The following is a 12542-nucleotide window of genomic DNA, read 5'->3' as shown; positions in this document are numbered from 1 at the left end:
CCTAGTACGTCCATGGGCCTCATTATAATTCCTCTCTGCATCTCTCCTGGGATTCCTCACAGGTGTCAGGAGGAATTGCAGGTTGGGGTAGCCAGAATCACCTGCAAAAGTGGGCGAAAGAGGACTTGAACAAACTGCCTTCACTTGCATACAGCCTGGCTGTCAGCTATCTAACTGATCCAGTGTCATACACACTCACCCATGAACCAACCTCTATCCACTTGCAGTTGTCCCATCACGTGTGCCATCCTGCTGTTTCTCAAGACAAATGAATCATGGACTGATCCTTCACATGTGAAATGTACTGATCAGCAGTACACACCAATTGGACATTCATGGAGTGACAGCTTTTACGATTTCCATATACCTGTTCATTCACTCTTGAGGGTATGAGAGCAATGTGGGTTCCATCAATGGCACCTATCACTTAGGGAATATTAGCAAAGGCATAGAATCCAGATTTTATGGTGGGGAGTTCAGCCCTTTGGGGAAACTGGACATAAGTTTACAAGTGTTGAACAAAGGCATCCAAGAATTTGGACAGGATGTGGCTAAACACTGACTGTGAGACCACTACAGCCATGCTCACTGTCACCTGAAATGAGACAGTGGCCAAAAAGTGGAGCACAGATAGCACTTGCACAGTTGTAGGGATGGCATGCTGATTGCGATTGGCCGGCTTCAGAACAGGATCCAATAATGCACAGAGCATGGATTGTAGCTATATTGAGTTGGTAGGTGATAATGATGTGACATTACTCCATAGTGTCTAGATCTACCAGGGGTCTGTATACATATGGGGCCTTCCCTCGCCACATGGGTCTGTACCAGGGTCTGTACAGGGTCTGTAGGCCTACGAGGGGTCCCCTTTCTATCATGTGGTATTCATTGTGGCCTTGTGGACTCGTAAGTGCATTGGCTGGGCAGGATCTCTCATGGGTGTACTTCACACTGTGTATCAGGGTCATGTTTCATGAGGGTTATTTGGTGTATTCTGGGGGCATGCCCACTAGTCAGGGGCACATCCATTACATATGTTGTTTCTGCCGAGGGTATGTGGGTGACCCAGGCACCTTATTCCCTGCCCCAGTCAGCCCTGCTGCCCTCACAGAGGAGGCTATTGACCTCCTGAGGACCACCTCCTTAGGACAGACAGCCATTGTGAATGCCATCCAGGGGCTAGCATCCCAGGTGCAGCAATGCAATGCCTATCGTGAAGGCATTCATGGTGCCATGTCTGGCCTACAGAGATCTTTTCAGGCCCTGGCCTCCTCTTAGATGTCAGCCAGTGTCCTTGGTTTTTCTGTCCCCCCTCCCACCACCTCTACCCCTTCCAGCACCCCACTCCCGTCACCCATCCCAAGCACACATACAGACAGCCATGCACACAGATTAACACCCAAGAAGCACACAGACAAACACAAGCAACACACTCCCCTCCTCAAGCAGGCACACACCCAACATACCAAAGCACACACAACAACATCCACTTCCCCCAGTGTGTCAACCTCCCCCGCCATCCTGTCTGCCACCTCGCCATGCACACCCACATGCACTGCACCCTAAGTCACTGATGCTGCCCCATTCATGTAGTCACCACAACATATGACATCCAGACATGCACCCCAGATACCACACATGCACTCACCATGACTACATTTACAGGCACTTGCAGCACACTCACCAGACCTGCAGACACCCAGACAACATCCATCTACACTGGCAGCCTGTCTTGTCCCACTGTGTCCACCCCCCTCCTCCCAATATACTCAGGGCCATATTTATACTTTTTGACGCAAAACTGCACCAACGCAGTTTTGCGCCCAAAAAATTAGCGCTGGCTAACGCCATTCTGAAGCGCCATGCGGGCGCCGTATTTATTGAATGACGTTAGCCGGCGTTAGCCGCCGGCGCTGTCTGGTGTGCGTTAAAAAAAACGACGTACACCAGGCTGCGCCGGCGTAGGGGGAAAATGGAGTATGGGCGTCCACAAATGGTGCAAGTCAGGCTGAGGCAAAAAAATCGCCTCAACCCGATTTGCGCCATTTTTTTACGACTCCCAACCCCCATTGAAATGACTCCTGTCTTAGCAAAGACAGGAGTCATGCCCCCTTGCCCAATGGCCATGCCCAGGGGACTTCTGTCCCCTGGGCATGGTCATTGGGCATAGTGGCATGTAGGGGGGCACAAATCAGGCCCCCCTATGCCACAATTTTTTTTTAAAAAAAATACTTACCTGAACTTACCTTAATGTCCCTGCGGTGGGTCCCTCCAGCCTTGGGTGTCCTCCTGGGGTGGGCAAGGGTGGCAGGGGGTGTCCCTGGGGGCAGGGGAGGGCACCTCTGGCCTCATTCTGAGCCCACAGGTCCCTTAACGCCTGCCCTGACCCAGGCGCTAAAATCCGGCACTAATGCAGGTTTTTTAGACCCACCCACTCCCGGGCGTCATTTTTGCCCGGGAATATAAATACGACGCATATGCATCGGAGTCATTTTTTAAGACGGGAACGCCTACCTTGCATATCATTAACGCAAGGAAGGTGTTCACGCAAAAAAATGACGCTAACTCCATGAACTTTGGCGCTAGACGCGTCTAACGCCAAAGTATAAATATGGAGTTAGTTTTGCGTCGAATTTGCGTCGAAAAAAACGACGCTAATTCGGCGCAAACGGAGTATAAATATGCCCCTCAGTCATTTGCACACATGCACACCACACACATCCACCACATATAAGCACACTATACTGGCACCTGCATCCACATCCGGCACACCTACATCTGATACAAGCACTCCCTCAACCTCTACTCCCAGACCTGCCTCCAAATCCCCTCCAACTGTACCTAAGAAGATTTTCCTATTCCGTGTTGACCTGTTTGAACCTACTGGCCACCCTGTCTTGTCCCTAAACATGCCCAGTCCACTCCTTCCTCGTCCAAGTCCATTCCAGTCTGCCCTTCCTGTTGCTGTGCCCCTTCCCCAGAGACAAAGAAGCCCCATGTTGCCCCAGGTCCCTCTGCCAACCCCCGGTCCAGGCCTACTCCCCCTCCTTCCAAGGGCAAGCTAAAAACCCCTCCACCTCCCAAAACTAAGCCCAAGCCCCCCACTTCCAGACCTAAGTCCCCACACCCGCCACCACCTACCCCTGTTCCCTGAGGTGCCTGGCTGCCCCATTGATGCCCCTTTCCTGTGGAGTACCCTTTGCACACGTGAGAGTCAAGTTCGGGCTATGGTTGCCCTTCTGGGACTTTGACATGGACTGGCCAATGGCCTTCTTTGAACATTATTTTTTTCTCCATTTAATACATTTTAAGTGCCCAGTAATGCTGTTGGCACAATATAGTGTGGTTGTTCAGTGTTTCACTGTGGGTATGTGGTGTGCACATGTGTGTACATTGGTGCAGATATTTCTTAGCTTGTGTCTGGGAAATACAGGTTGTTATGGTATTTATGGCTTGGGATGTAGGAGGGGTTTGTAGTGCATTGCATTGTGGGTGTGTACCTGTGCCCTTTCTTCCCACGTGTACTAGGCTAGGATACTTACCATTATCGTCTTCATCGGCGGTCAGGATCCTGGAGGAAAATGGCAAGGAGAAGCACTGGGATTATTTCCAACTCTCACACCATGTCTGCGTCGGCGTGTACTGTGAACCTCAGGTGAGCGTTTCCTTTTATACTGTTCGTTTCTGCCACGCTTTGCCTGGCGGAACTGCTGGCGGTCTGGTGTTTCTTTGTTTGGTGGGTGGGTTGGGCCTTTCTGGCAGCCTGAGGGCGACCTCCACCGTCCTCATCGGGACTACAAAGATGGCGGTATGTGGATGGACCACTACTTGTTTCTTATGTGCTTCATTATTTGACGGTCCGGACTGCAAGTCTATTGGCGGTAGTTACCGCCACCGCCGGCAATACGGTGTTTACCACCATGTTCATAATGATCACCAAAGTGTTTTGTCATTTGAACAGCAAAATCTTTAAGCATAGGATTGGCACAGTGCCAATTTCTATTGTTTTTTCTTCCTTTCCTCTCATTCCCCTATATTCTTTTCTCCCCTCTATTTTTTTAATTTGTACAGGTTTTAATTTTATTTGTGTACTTTCATCACTGGCAATCATTGGTTTGTCCTGATGATGCCTGATGATGATCCTGTTATTAATGATAAATTAATAAATCGAAACACTCTGACACTGAGTAGTAGATGTGACTTGACAAAGGGTGTATGAGTGTTAACCAATATAAAGTTATGACCTTGATCCTTTTATTGTGTCACTTATATTCTGCCCCTGTTTCATTTGATACCTGTTTAGCATGCCGTGCAGGGGTAGTTAACCCTGAACATTTATTTTGTTACGTACTGTAGTGCGTTCAAGGAGATGGTCAGGTCCACCTTCAAGCAGAACACCTTTCCTGAGGGTCCATCATTTATACTTGGTGCCAGGTGTCATGACCCTGAACTCCTTTTGTTCTCACTCCTTGTGTGTGGGGGGCTTTCAGGATCCAGCACACATCTCAGTACCTCCCTGGATGTTCATTGGACTCATTGTCAGATAGGCTTGATGCCATTCTGGCATGGTAATTATCCCTTGGGGCCCTAGGCCATTGAGTTATGCAACACAAAAGCACAAACAGTCACATCTCCCAGGACCTTCAGGCTGACTCATCATGACTATGGTTATATTTGGGCTGGCTCACAGGCACATGACTAGGGTAATATTTGGGCTGACTCATCATAACTATAGTGATATTTGGGCTGACTCATAGTCCCCCACGGGAGGTCACGTTCAGACTGCCTTGCCATCTCAGACTCTGGAATGGTATTTATACCACACCCAAACTACGAGGCAGTGCTTAGCTTAGCCACTGGTTTTAAGAGGACAGATCCGTTCTCCTGAACATCTCCGGGAGCTGGCCAAGCTTTTTCTGCATTGTGGCTCTCTGTGAATCTCTGATGCTGCAGACCCCTTCTCCCCTGCAAATTCAGTGACGTAGCAAACACCATTCTTCCGACGCTGCGTGGCTCTCCTGCAAATCATCAACATTGCAGACGTCTTTTCCCCTGCAAATCCAGTGACTCAGCAAACCCCATCCCTGCAACATCACTCCTACAAAATGAAAGGAGAAAACATGGTTATGTATCATCCTTAAGATTAGTGCACCAACAGAATGCGTATCAACCAAAGACTTGTTTTTATGATGCTGAAAATCAGAAAACATGACAACCCTTGAACATTGAGACATTGTGGGTAATATTTAATGCACAAACCGAGGCCTTGGTATTAGTGCTCAGTGACATTCTAATGTGCCATCCTTTATTGTGCTGTAGTCTGTGATTCCAGATGCACACTCTTGTATGATTTGTGGCTAGTGTTAAACAAACAAGGTGTACCTTAGTGTTTGATGGGAAAACACAATATAGCGTCTGCTGGGAGTGGTGCAACTCCAAGGGTAACAGTTCATTATTGGAAGTCTATACAGCAACAGATTTATTATTGAGTAATGACTGTTAGTACACATGTGAAATGTGGGAGGTAATTTTTCATGACTACTCATTTGTTGAATAAGCTCGCTACTTGAATTTGCAGTACAGCTCACCAGACACTACATTACATATCACAACAACACTCTCCAGGAATGAGAAAAGACATACGTATGAGTTCAAGAAGACAGTGACTGATCTGGAAGGCACGCAAGTCTCTCTGTTTGTTATTTTGTCCCAACCTCCTTCCCTTCTGAGGCAGGAGTTGAATCTCTGTTACAATTTCCTGATAAGACACCACTCGAGGAGAGATAGGAGGTCCAGCATCATCTCTGCAACAAAAGCCAGAAGAGTGGCATGCCAACAGGCTTTGTGTGCAGCGGGACAAAATGGCCTACCCTCACATCTGCTTTTTGAAATTCCGGCCTTTCCCCTATCAAAGCTCCAAAAATTATGTGGTTATCAAAGACTGGTGTCACATTCCCTTTTTGCGTGCTGGAAATAAGCCCCTTTGAAATGTAAGTGGCTCAGGGAACATCTTCGCCCTCAACCATCTTGGCAGGATGGCCTGCCCTGTCCTCACCTAATCCACTTTTGCCACTGTCTAGGAGGAACATACAGAGCCCAACCGCAGATCCATTCACTATCACAGGACACAGGCAAAAGGCCTAAATGGTTAGGTCAAGAAAATGCCAAGTTTCTAAGAAGAGGCAGTTTAAGAATTGCAACTTCAAATTTGACTTTACCATTAAAAAATAATTTTAAATCACCATTTATTTGAGTCCAAATCGCATATATGTGCCTGCTACCAATCCAATGTTAGCACTTATTAACTGTAATAGGGCAAACCAGTGTTAGTCTATGGGTGGGACAGCCCGTTCAATTGAGCTTTTCACTACCAGGACAAGCATAGCTAGAATCCACATGTCCTACATTTTAATTACAATGCCCCCAGCCCTTTGAGCCTCCAGGGCGCACTTTAGGGATGATCTATATACATCAAAAAGAAAGGTTTCAACCAGGAAAAAGGTTTATTATTAAAATTGCACTATAGACTGCAGTTTGTGAGAGCCCACTTTAGCACTGCTTAGCAATGGTAAAGTACACAGAGTCCAAATGCTAACAAAAATGAATTCAGAAAATCAGGAGGGTAGAAGCTTAAATGTTCAGGGTGACCCTGCAGAGTTGGTTAGGTGTAACATAGGTATATCTACTGCAAGTTCTGTTTAAGCAATCCCATCACCGATCTTTAAACAAATGCATATTATTAACCAGTCTGAAAAACAATTTCAGTTGGTTTTGAATCCTCTCCTTCAGAGGCATTTGGATTGCAAGAGTAACCAAAGACACCCTCTTCAGCCTCCACCTCTTTTTAAATCGAATCCACTTAACACTTTCCCAAAACAGTTCCATGCCATTGTCATTACTCTTGTAATTGTGTGTCTTGACACAGGCAAACACTTGGCACTTTCTCAGTAGAGGAGCATAATTTACGTTTACTCTCTCACTTCAACCGCTGTCTCCCCAAAATGAAAGCGTTTCTCTATGCGAATTCAATTATTGGCAGAGAAAATTAAAATTGTTAGGTTAGAACCTTAAGAGGCTGTTTCACACTTGCAGACATATGTATGCGCTTTATCTTTTACATTAAGGATAATATTTGGGCCTTATACATTGGTGAAGACACCTCATTAAATGTGCCTCTCCTCTAGTGTGTTGGGTTTCCTCCTGCTTGATCAGTAGACTCAGGATTTACTGCTGACTGAGGATGTTTTTGAATTTGTGGGGCCAAAAATGTATCCAAAGGGTCCCATCCAGAAGCTTTTGGTGGTTCTTCAAACTGAGGCCATTTTACACAAGAGCTCATTTTGGCCGGTAGAGCAAAGGCCTCCGATGGGGCAGTATTGATATTGGTTGATGTTTTGATGTTTCTTCTAGCCGGTACTTTTGTAAATTTAAAACATAATGAATGGATTGGCATAAAAGTAAAATATACAATGTGTCCCGTCTCCTGAACTTTTAGTCCCTTCACCTGAAAAGAGTAAATCCCTCCTAATGGGTTAAATATTATCTTAGACACCGCTTTGTTTCCAAAAGAGATAAGTAACAGTTAGAGACAAGGGGATAAGTAAATCTCTGATTTGAATCTTCCTTTTGAAATGGCTGTGCTGCATCTGCTGTGGAGTTATTTTAGTTGCGTGATATTGGGTTGCTAGTTAACTGGGGTGTGATGCCTGTAATCAAACTGTGTCTAACTCTCAGGTGGACTACATCACCCAGAATTCTCGGGTCCCAGGAGGCGGCCCGAGCATCAAGCTCATCTGGGTCTGGTTAGCGCATGTCTTCTCTCCCCGTGGGTTGCCTGTATTCAAACTGTGTCTAACTGTCAGGGGGATTATGTCACCCAGAACTCTCGGGTCCCAGGAGGCGGCCTGAGCATCAAGCACACCTGGGTCTGGTTAGCGCTATAAAGAGCGTCTTCCCTTCCCGGGGTGCAGGACACCTGTAATCAAACTATGTCTAACTGTCAGGGGGTCTACAGCACCCAGAACTCTCGGGTCCCCCAGCATCAAGCATCCCTGGGTCTGGTTAGTGCTATAAAGCATGCCTTCTCTCCCCCTGGCACAAGACACATGTGGGCCATGCCTGGGCTAAGCCCGGGCCAAGGGTGGGCCCATCATGAGCTCATCAGCACCACGAGATGGCAGGGCAGGGCCACCCCTCTTGGCTTTTCTAATTAATATATATAATCTGAGTGTTCATTCCATTTTGTGGGGGAGAGCAAGGTGTGGAGGTGCAAACATAACCTGAGAGGTGCCAACGAGGAGTGTGTGATAGATGATGGGGAAAAGAAAACATTCAGCACTGGCCACTAAAGTCAAAGAGCAGAGGCGCTTGTGCACTTCCCTATTAAACTACATCACAGGGGCGATGGGAGTCATTGGGAAGAAAATTATCACCTTTGAGGAATCTCTATCTACCAATGAGAAGGAAGTTACAGGCACCACCCTCTGTGAATCTAGAGTCATACACATGAAATCATCAACCTCTAGAGTGGACATTATAGCTAGTGTTAGCACAGATAGAGCTTCCAATGCTTCAAACTCAATCAGTGAATTAGAACCTGAGGGCCCGCTAAAATGCAGTAGGATGCCAGGACTCCTACAAAGGCCTCAAGTGACTGAGAAAGGGGAGGTCAAGGAGCTAGGCCTTAAAATACCTAATAAAACTGGCATGGCAAAACACTCAGTAAAGTAAAGTTTGACCAAGGTCACTTCTGAAGAGTTTAAGGAGTTGCCAAACACTATGCAATCCTTGGAATCTTTTGTTAAACTGTCACTGACTTCCCTATCCAATAGACTGATTCAGGTAGAACACACGATCTCCACTTGTGCAGAGCACTTACACTTAGACCTGGCATCAGGAGTGACAACCCCCCCCCCGGTACCTAGTTAGATCCAGGGAGAAGATAATAACACTGCAGCCGGGGCTACATTCATAGGATGGAGGGGTGCAATGGATCAGATGGTAGGAGCAGGAAGTATATTGCCCGGTAGATAGAGGATGGGTGGGTGGACAATCTGTTCTGATGGTACCTACTAATGTAGGCAGATCAACTAAGGAACTCAGTCCTACAGAACAGGAACCTACAAAGAATGTGGTAATTTCTGATTTACCCCAGCCCATTGACTGTATGGTAGTGTTGGCTAATGTACCAACCCAGAGGTGGGGGCTAAGGACACATGGATATCACTGAGGAATAAAGCCATTCATTGGCTAGGGGAGAAATCTGGGCTCTCCCGCGAAATAGTTGAGGACATTAAAATGGTTAGGAAAGTAAAATGTGTGGGGATGGGACAGAAAAAACGACAGGGAGATTGTGTGATTATGTCCTTGAAATTTCCGCACCTGGTGGAATCTATTTTAAGCAGAGTAGGGCTGTGGGAGGCAAGTCCAAACTGTATTTCAGTATTGCCCCTTGATTATTTGTATCAAACCCATGACATTTGGGAAGCGTCTAAACATTCCTGTAGCCTGGGTGCAAAACTTCCCCCATCCACTACTAGCAATCATTTTTCAAGACTCGAAGCCTTAGAGGATGCAGATTCACTTGGTATGATTGTAACCCCCTTGAAGGAGGACAGCGTGGTGTCTTCTTTTGGCTTAAAAGATGATCAGCCAGAAGAGTTTAATAATCTTGATGGCAATGGCGCAGAAGTCTCTCCATGCAGATTCCCAGGTGATGGGCTAGTGTTAAGTCATAATCCCCTGGAAGTCCTTCCTGCTACTAGAGCTTTATTCGGTATAGAGAAGACAAGGGTAGTGTTTTGTAATGTTGCAGGTCTCCTGTCTAAAATGGTAAGAGTAGACTGGTGCAAATGTGTAAATAGCTTTGACATACTTTGCTTTAAAGAGACATGGGCAGTAAACCCAATCCACCTAAATGGCTACAGAACCTCTCATACCCCGGTGGTGCCATCAAGCTCAGGGAGGGCAAAGGGGGAAATTTGTATTTATGTCTTAAACTCCCTGGCGGTTTTCAGTATCATTATGTTGACCCCACAACCCTTTCACCGGATTGTAATTGTTGAATTTTCTGCCATATGTGTGCTGGCATTAGTTAATTTCTATAACAACATCCCGAAGGCAGAGATAAAATCAGCTTTGACTCTATTAAAGAAAGGATTTTGAAACCTTCAGGAATGGAATCTATAAGGATGTGGTATTCCTGTGGGGTGGGGACTTTAATGTCGATTTATGCAGCACGGGTTCAGAAAAGATATGTGGCTTTAGAGAATGTGAGAACGATGGGCATTCACATTTCATGCACTCTCTTTATGAGGAGACACTGAATAAGTTCCTCTTCAATATTGATATAGCATTCTGTAATGAGATTTGTCTCTGGTCAGTTCCATTTGGTTACACATTTCATGGCCAAGGGAAAAACTCGGTGATAGATAATATATTGGTTACAAATAGACACGCCGCCAGGGTTGGAAATTGCCCATACCATTGCATGCATTGACCATTACCCACTGAGTATAGACCTGGATGTATTGTCCAAAGACTGGTGAGCTCAAGTGCCACATTCTAACTATTGCTCAATAGGTGATATGGATATCGCAAGGCATAATTGGTATACCTTGCCATGGTCACAGATTGATCCTCATGAGTTCTTAAAAAAGCTGATTTGTGGTAATAATCAGGCCTTTGAGAAATGTCTAGATGTGGGCACTAATCCTCAGAATATCATTGAGGGTTTCCAGAGGATTGTTAGGGACATTAAGGATGGACTAGTGGTTGCCCGTAGGGCCAGTCGCAATGATAGAGAAAGGGGGTGGTTCGATGAATTCTGCACTAAGGCCCATACTATATTGAAATCAGCCTTACATAAAAGCCCACGCTGTATTCATGAAAACCAGGCTGCTAGGAAAAACTATAAGTGTGCTTTAATACAGAGGAAAAAAAAGTTGAAAGAAGAACTGTGGGATAAACTGCAAGAAGCCAGCCTTATTAAAGATTCTGCCTCTTTTGGCGTGTAATTAATTCTCCATATTATATAGGTCAGGTGACAGACCACGCCTGGAAATTGCAATAAGCGAGGCAGACTGGATCTCACACTTCTTGGCTATCCATTCCAGCCTACCTGATAGGCTATGTTTACTGAATGATGAGGCCCCTGACATCTGCTTTTTTGCCCCTGTTAACTTTCCAATTAATCTTGTATTTACCTTGGAAGAAGTTATCACTGCTGTAAATGCTAGTAAAGGTGGAAAGGCGCTGGGCCCAGGCTTTATCCCGGTAGACTTATTTAAAGCCAACATTAGTCTTTGGGGGCCATTGCTCACCCAAGTCCTAAATGCATGATGTCAAACTGGTATATTGGGGCCTTGGAGGAAATCTCTTATTGTGCCAATCTTTAAAAAGGGGGACAGACATAGTCCAAGTTGCTACCAGCAAATTTCCTTATTAGACTCAATAATGAAAGTGGCTGGTTGCATAGTCCTGAATAGATTACAAGATTGAGCTAAGGAGAAGAAATTCTCTCTGACCTATAGTATGGGTTTCAGGCCAGAGTGGGGACTGTTGAATAGGGCCTTAATCTTAAAATATTGATTAAGAAATATTGCACTATTAAACAAGGGAGATTATAACTGGCCTTTGTTGACCTGTCAGCCACATTTGATTGTCTAATTCACAATAAGTTGTGTGTTATTATGATGAATCTAGGGGTGGACCCACCTATCATTCAATTTCTTAGGCAAACGTATCAGGGTTGGGCTAGAGTGTGACATGGTGTATTGGGTGAATGCAACCATCCACTCAGCATAGAGAGGGGGTAAGGCAGGAATGTGTTTTGTCACTCTTTCTTTTTTCTTTATAGATGAACAACTTGGCCAGTACATTAACTGCTGATTGTAAAAGTCTGTCCTAAATAGGATAATGGCCTATCCCCACCCTATTTATTGTATTCCGACGATGCCATGCTCATGGCACTGACACCTCTTGCGTTACAACAGCTATTAATGTGTTTTGTATCCTATGTGGAGGAATTAGGGCTATTAGTCAGTAAAAGTAAGACATTTGCCATGAGATGTGGGAAATCAACATCAAAATCTCCCAATCTCATGATAAAGGATACTAGAATTGACTATGTCAATTCCTTCTCATATTTGGGAATCATGTTTGACCAAGATAGGTCATGGCGGACGGCAATTAAAACTAGGTTACATTTCCAGCAAACTGTCACAGTGTTGTGTAGCTTTGCTCGGAAGCTTGGAAAGAAACCCCCTATGGAGCTAATATCAGTCTACAAGGCTTAATGGGGTATGTAAAAAACAAATCCCTGCAACTTATCGAAAATATATTTTTTAAATATCTCCTCTCTCTTCACAGAGTAGTCCATCCTATGTATGCCATGCTGAATTAGAAGTTTATTTTATTTCAAACTTAGCTAAGATCCAGCTGATTCTGCTATGGCACAAGGTTTGGAACTCTGAGAATACTAAGCTGAATCAAGAGATGATTGGGGACTGTACTAGGTCCTTTCGGGTAGGAGGAATACAGTG

The sequence above is a fragment of the Pleurodeles waltl genome, chromosome 10 (genome assembly GCF_031143425.1).
Source record: "Pleurodeles waltl isolate 20211129_DDA chromosome 10, aPleWal1.hap1.20221129, whole genome shotgun sequence".
Taxonomy (NCBI): domain Eukaryota; kingdom Metazoa; phylum Chordata; class Amphibia; order Caudata; family Salamandridae; genus Pleurodeles; species Pleurodeles waltl.
Note: the sequence above shows the minus strand (reverse complement) of the source record.